Source organism: Patella vulgata, chromosome 5, assembly GCF_932274485.2.
Source record: "Patella vulgata chromosome 5, xgPatVulg1.2, whole genome shotgun sequence".
Lineage (NCBI taxonomy): Eukaryota > Metazoa > Mollusca > Gastropoda > Patellidae > Patella > Patella vulgata.
In genome coordinates, this window is record NC_065883.2 from 7,022,726 (window position 1) to 7,029,469 (window position 6,744).

General features: G+C 41.4%; 1 long non-coding RNA gene across 1 annotated transcript; it reads right to left on the reverse strand.

The window, feature by feature from the left end:
* Nucleotides 1-1,884: 1,884 nt before the first annotated feature.
* LOC126822109 (uncharacterized) lies at nt 1,885-6,497 on the reverse strand. Its single transcript, XR_007680649.2, has 4 exons — nt 6,391-6,497; nt 3,534-3,586; nt 2,585-2,852; nt 1,885-2,223 (listed from the first exon to the last, which is right to left on the reverse strand). It is a non-coding gene; the product is annotated as an uncharacterized LOC126822109 (long non-coding RNA).
* Nucleotides 6,498-6,744: the final 247 nt, after the last annotated feature.

The window sequence follows — 6,744 nt, forward strand, 5'->3', positions numbered from 1 at the left end:
AGAAATGACCGGGCTCTGGACGGTCACCAGGTCGAGAGTTGAGGGCGATATCTCCCCAAAGTAATTTGTGAAGCTGGTCACCAGGTCGAGAGCGAAGGGCAAGAGGGCGATATCTCCCCAAAGTATTTTGTGAAGCTGGTCACCAGGTCGGGGTATAAGTGTGGTATCTTCCCAGGAAATATTTGAGATTAAGATGGCTCCAAACCCGTTTTCCTGCTATTTCAGCCCGCGAATACAGCAGCCTGAAAATGAACTCCCATCAACAAGTCAATCAATCCGTCTGACTTGATGCCCTTGCATTCACATGAAATTAGGAATTTCAACAATGAAACAAATGTTAATGCCCGAAAAACGTTTCGCACTTAGAGCTTTAAATGTTTTAACCATCGGTCAGTTGAAAGATATTTCGATTCCATATAACGGTCGACCATATAATGATGGTCGGTGTCCGAAAACTGTCAAACAATGCTGCGTGGCTTCGGACCAAGAAGCTCGTCATAGAATTTTGGTAACTTTATCCTTGTCAGGCCCTCCGTCTTGCATCACTAACAAGGGAGAAACACGCCGGAAAATCTGGATGAACTTTCTCTGCCAATGCAGGGATCGAACACCCGACCCCCGGAAGACTTCGTTAAACTGGATGTAAGATTATTACACCAGTCGCTGTGATACGGATATTATCCAGCTCGTCTATCTCTTTCTTGAGATGATCTCTCAGGTGAGTGGAATATTTCCTAGGAGGGGCAATGAAGGGCGTTTCCCTACACTAAAGAATTGTTCAGGAAATTTATGTATGAAAACTGGTGTTGGTGTGTCATTGTTATGTGATCATTCTTATATAGAATACAAGGGGTGGGGGCGAGAGGGGTAAGGGCACCGGACTTTGTCTTGAATAAAATCAGGTTGGCGGGTGGGGGGAGCGTAGCACTAGTGCCCGGGTAAATAGTAGCCATAACAGTTGGAATGTCCCATCAGAATTTTTCTCAAAGCACAGGTGAATGCATGTCTTCATTAGCCAGGAGAAGTAAAAAAGTAGGACGTTAAACCCCATTTCATTTCATTTCAATACTGCATATTAATAGTGAGGGAGGGAAATGGGGTTTAACGTCCACTCAAACTAGGTCATTTCGGGACTAACTCAAGGTTCAATTTTATTTCAATAATTCGCTTGCGTGTAGGGGTTCTTTAGCAGTTTAATTATAAGGTCTTTCATTGGGAGGAAACCGGAGTACCAGTAGAAAACCAACGGGGTTAGACAGGCGAAACTACTCCCTGTCACGTACAACCGGAGAATCGAAACCACACCAGCTGACTCAATGGCAGACCTTATGATACAGCGCGCACGTGCTAACCATTCGGCCACCCAACCCCCCATATTAATATGAAATGAACCAAACTGCAATCGTATATAAAGATAAACAAAAGCTTAGTTATCTCTCAACTCCGATGACGACAATACGTCAAAAATCTAAGTATAATAAAGAGATTAATGGTGTCGAGTAAGCTCTTTTGAACTTTCCTGCAAACGTTTCCCTTCCGGTAGATCTTGGTATTTGTACGTTATTAGCTAATACCAGCGTCGCGTTTATGGCCATCATCTTGCTATGAGTTGAGGAACCACCTTTTCCGGGTGTACCAAACTCACACCCGAGGGGCCCAAGGATGAATAGGACTTGGTAAAAACTGGTCTAGCGTGTAAACACAGTATCATGGAAAATGGGAGTCTTCCAAAATCAGTTCGGCACAGAGAGATTTTTAAAATGAACTTTGGTCCCAAGCGAAGCACTGATCTAGCGTGTAAACAACGTTTCATAAAAATGGGAGAATATTAAAAACCCTTTCTCAGTTTCAGTTACAGACATTCCAACACAGTGAACGAGGTAATTGTGCAATATTTTTTATTCTTTCATGTTATCCATTTAGATATTTATTTATCACAAGGACAACAGAATCGGACTTTGTAATCTTCACAATAGTGATCATACTGGTTTCGATCTAAGCAGAGAAATCCGAACGATGGAGAGACAGTGACGTTCTCGCCGCATGTTCTAAAGTCGCGGCCATTGCTTCGACGACGGACATCTATGGCGATTGGTTTTTCACAAATCTCATTTGGATTTTCATCTCGTAGCTGCTTTAATAGTTCCGAATCACCTGTGCCTGAGGGGTTGTCACGGTCGTAGAAGTAGGTCCATTCATATCCGTTCGGACATGTGACTTGGGCTGAAAATAGAGAATAGTAACGAGGCTGACATTTGGCGACGAGGCGGGGAATGATATGGGCCTGCTGACGTTGCACTACTACTTTCAATGCATGACTCTACCCGTGCAATGTCGGGTAATCAGCTAGTTCTATTAATAATTCACGAAGTCACATACCCAAACAAGGATCCATAAGTAGCCAAGGTCTAACAATATATAAATATATTCTGATTTCAGTTGAACGCTTCCGATCGGAAGAAAATGTTTACATTGTCTCTATTCAGCTCCACGCCCCCATCTTGTCCAATGAACGAATATGGCTGATTTCAGTGCCAGATATTTTATGGTTATTTTTTCTTTATATAATACCTATGATACTTACCATCTAGACAGCAGTATCGAACTTTGTAATCGTTACACCTTTGATCAGGTTGACGAGAATTAACGCATGTAAAACCGGTGGTCGGTGATGCTGTAATCACTTCCCCTGTGTTGATACACGCTTTTGTAGATACGGTTTCATATTCCAAGGTAGCTGGTCTTGCACAGATATTATCATAGGGCCTTGCCCTTCGAAGACTTCCCAATGGTTCCTCATCACCATAGCCGGACGGGTTGTCACGATCATAGAATTGGGTCCATCTGTTACACTGAAGTACAACAAATTAATAAGTTAAATTTGAACTATCACCAGACACTTTAAATTTGAACTATTACCAGACATGTCAGTGGCGTTTCTGTCCAATTTTCTAAGAATAACCAGTGCCAAGGAATCTTTAGGTGTACTCGATTTCGATCAATGGTTACGATCCATCTTTCTTAATTTACTTTTGTTATATTAGACGATTACGTACGCGGGGCGAATGGGAAGTTATGTGATGTCAGGTAATTAGCTCAGAGGGAGAGATAGAGAGGGAGATGGGGTTTAACGTCCACCCGACACAAACTAGATCTTTGCGCGACTAACATATGTTTCAGTTGAATTTCAATATCTCGCTTAGCAGTGGGAAGAAACCGGGTGACCCAAGATGCTGGACGGACGAACCTACTCCTTGTCACTTAAAAGCGCGGAATCGAAACCCCACCACGCGACTCAATGACAGACCTTATGATCCATCGCGCACGCATTAACCATTCGGCCAACCAGCACCCCAGATCACGAGCTGTGCCGAATTGGCGTGTAATTTCTATCTCTATGCCATTATATTTTCTTGTTGGTGGAGTAAGCAGAGGTATGTATTGCTCAATTGACTTCAAATATACAAAACCTTATGATGAGAAGTAACGAAATGGTCAAGTTTATAAAAGTTCGCAAAAGGATATTTACTTACCACTAGAAAATTGCTCCAGTCAGTGTCAATAATTATCCTTGGCCTGGTAGTTCCTATATAACATAAATATCATAAAATTAATGGGGTTTAACGTCCACTCGACACAAACAGTCCAGTAATACAAGAGGTCAACTTAGGACAATTAAAACATTTTTGAAATTTAACGTCTACTCAACTCAAACAGTACAGTATATGACATACATCTTAGTACAAAGAGGTCAACTCCGGCCAATTAAACATGCATTATGCAAGAGCAAAATCTGCTTATTACAAGTCTTTCTTTAGGCCTGAAATGTTATCTAAATTATCAATCAGACATTAATTAACTTATCCAGACCATAATTAACTCTCGATGTCAAGGCTAGCCTTCGATGTTGGCTGGATTAGATTCCTATATGCCGCTAACGGCCGTTGACAATTAAATCAAGAAAAGCGGATAATCGAGACTTGCTGTTTATATTAATGATTTTAGTAATGATGACCGAGACTATGCCAAAATTCCACGAGCTTCTTTCTCGGCTCATGGTGGATCAATTTGACTGAAATTTTCAGCAAATAAACCTTTACACTATCTAGTTTTTAACTATTATAGCGAGAACTGCCATCTAGTTATCTTATCTCCCATAATGTATCTTTAATATTATGTTTGAAATTTGAAAGAAAGAGAAAAGGCAAAGAATTGGGTTTAACGCCCACTCCACTTGCCCTAATACAAAATGAAGAGCCCCGTGGAAGAACGATCTAAGTCACTTTTTCAACGAATCCCAGTTTATGGCGCCATCTGGTAGCAAATTGTAAAAGCTTTCTGTGGAACAATCTATTTCAGGTAAAAACGATCACATTGAACCAAGGCCCTTCTGAAATGGCCTCCCGGACAAATACAAGTCCATCGTACCCTTTATTTAACCTTAATTTGCCTGAAAAATCGAAGTCAGTTGTACTGGTAATTATGATTCGTATTAAACATCATTTTGAAGTTGTAATTAAACCCACCCGTTGTTCTATTCGCGTCAAACATTCTCGTCCAAAAATCTGTTTGCCTTTTATGTAAAAAGACAAAAACGTGACTTAGATCGTTCTTCCACTGGCCTCTTCAAATGTATATGGCAGAGAAAGAAAGAGAAATGGGGTTTAACGTCCACTCGACAAAAAACTAAGTCATTTCAGGACTAACACATGGTTCGAGTTTATTTCAATAATTCGCTTGCGCATAGAGATCCTTATCATTGGGAGGACCATGAGAAAACCCACGGGGCTGGACAGGCGACTCTACGTCTCGTCACGTATAATCAACACTTGACTGAATGACAGGCCATCAAAAGCACTTACAACACCCTGACTAGTAGGATACAACAAAGCCATCTAGTCTGTGAAAAGTGCATATTTTGATTCTGTTATGGTTTATTTTGGTGAACCTTAGCGGCACTTACTTTCCCCTCCCCCTCCTGACGTAGGCCTGTGGACACGCTAATATGCCTGTGTCTGGGTGTAATTGTTATGTATTGATTGGTTCAATTGCATGACATATACGCGCATGCCCAGAAAAGTTATTTCTGGTAGCTCATTCTTGAATATATCACTTGTACATCAGCTGTTATGTAATAAAGGTGTTCTCTACTACACTGCCTGGTTTCATTTGCCCAGCCAGTCCAACTGATGTATACCCCGACTCCTGGTACATAATAGTAATTATATTAGACTCGCGTCCAAGAATATCTACAATTTTTCGTGCCAGTCCGATGAGAGACAGGCTTTTCAAAGCCGAATCTTGAACTTTGTATGCAAAACCGCTCTGCACAAAACAATATGTCTACGGCGTATCGACAATTTTAAAATGTATGTATTTCAAGTAAGATTAAAGCTGTTAGAAACAAAATTAAACTGTATGTACGTCAGGTAAGATTAGAGCTGTTAGAAATAAAATCATAGATTCTGAAATCTTTAAAAAAAAACGCACATCGGTTAATCGATAAAGTAAGTCTGAAGTTTCCACTCAAAAATGATCCGTAATACTTATTACATCTTGTATTGGGGAGGGAGTGGAGCCCTCCTGTTCTTTTTCGAATCAACAATGAAATGAAATGTGGTTTTAACGTCCTACTGTTCTGCACCTATCGGGTTACTGCTGACCCGTTATACTGTCAATTATGATGGCAATTTAGCCAGGACAGTCGGGCTACTGCAAACGTGCACGCCAAAGAGTACAGTGAATCTCGGTTTTCTTTACCTATCCGAACGCTGTTACATACGGACGAGGGAAAACCTTGCAGGAAAAAATCCAAAGAGCTTTCTGGGCAATCCCCGGGGGTGATATGAGATCTGGTTAGCGAACCAGCACATCCACTCACTGGGCTACAGTATCACTGTAGCTTGGAGGTCTTGGGTTCGCTCCCAGAGTTGCCTGAAAACGTTTATCTGGATATTATGGCGTAGTTTTTACTTGTCAGTGGTGCGCGGATGGAACGACTAGAAACGAGATACCGGGTACACATTGGCGTGCACGTAAAAGATCCCTTGACAGAGCAGGCGGTAGTGCCGCGGTCTGGGAAAAATTAGCCTCATAGCACACTGTATGGTATATGCCCGCCTTCTTTAGCCCAGTCGGAGCAGAACAGTAGGATGTTAAACCCCATTTCATTTCCGTTAATGAAATCAAATAAAAAAAATAATTACCTGACGGGATGTAAGCCATACGAGCAGGAACTATGACAAAAAGAATTTTGCGGTTCTTGTAGAATCTATAGCAGTCTGTCTCAATCGGTTTGAGAAATTAGCAGCAAACACAGATCGCAGATCGACTGGACGGACTGACGATAAACAAGCTATCCATTAATAAAAGAAAATAAAAGATAGTTACCCGAAGCCGTGTAAGCCACCAGAGCTAGTACTGCGATAATGAAGACTTTCATGGTTCTTGTAGAATCAGAAGCAGTCTGTCGATCGACTGACGACCAACGATCCTGGGCAGTCTTATATACTTATTTCCAGGGTGATTTGAAAAATGATGCAATATATCTTCATTCGTAATGTTCGTAAACAATTTTGATTAATGGAAGTATCGTTGTGTCATGCACATCCATGCAGAATTGATGAGACAATCAATTCACTACACTATGTCGTTTTGAACTTTGATCAGCGTGGGGACGAGGTGGACGTTGTCTGCGCCGGACCCGCACTCCTAAAACATCATGAAACACTGACTATAAATGGC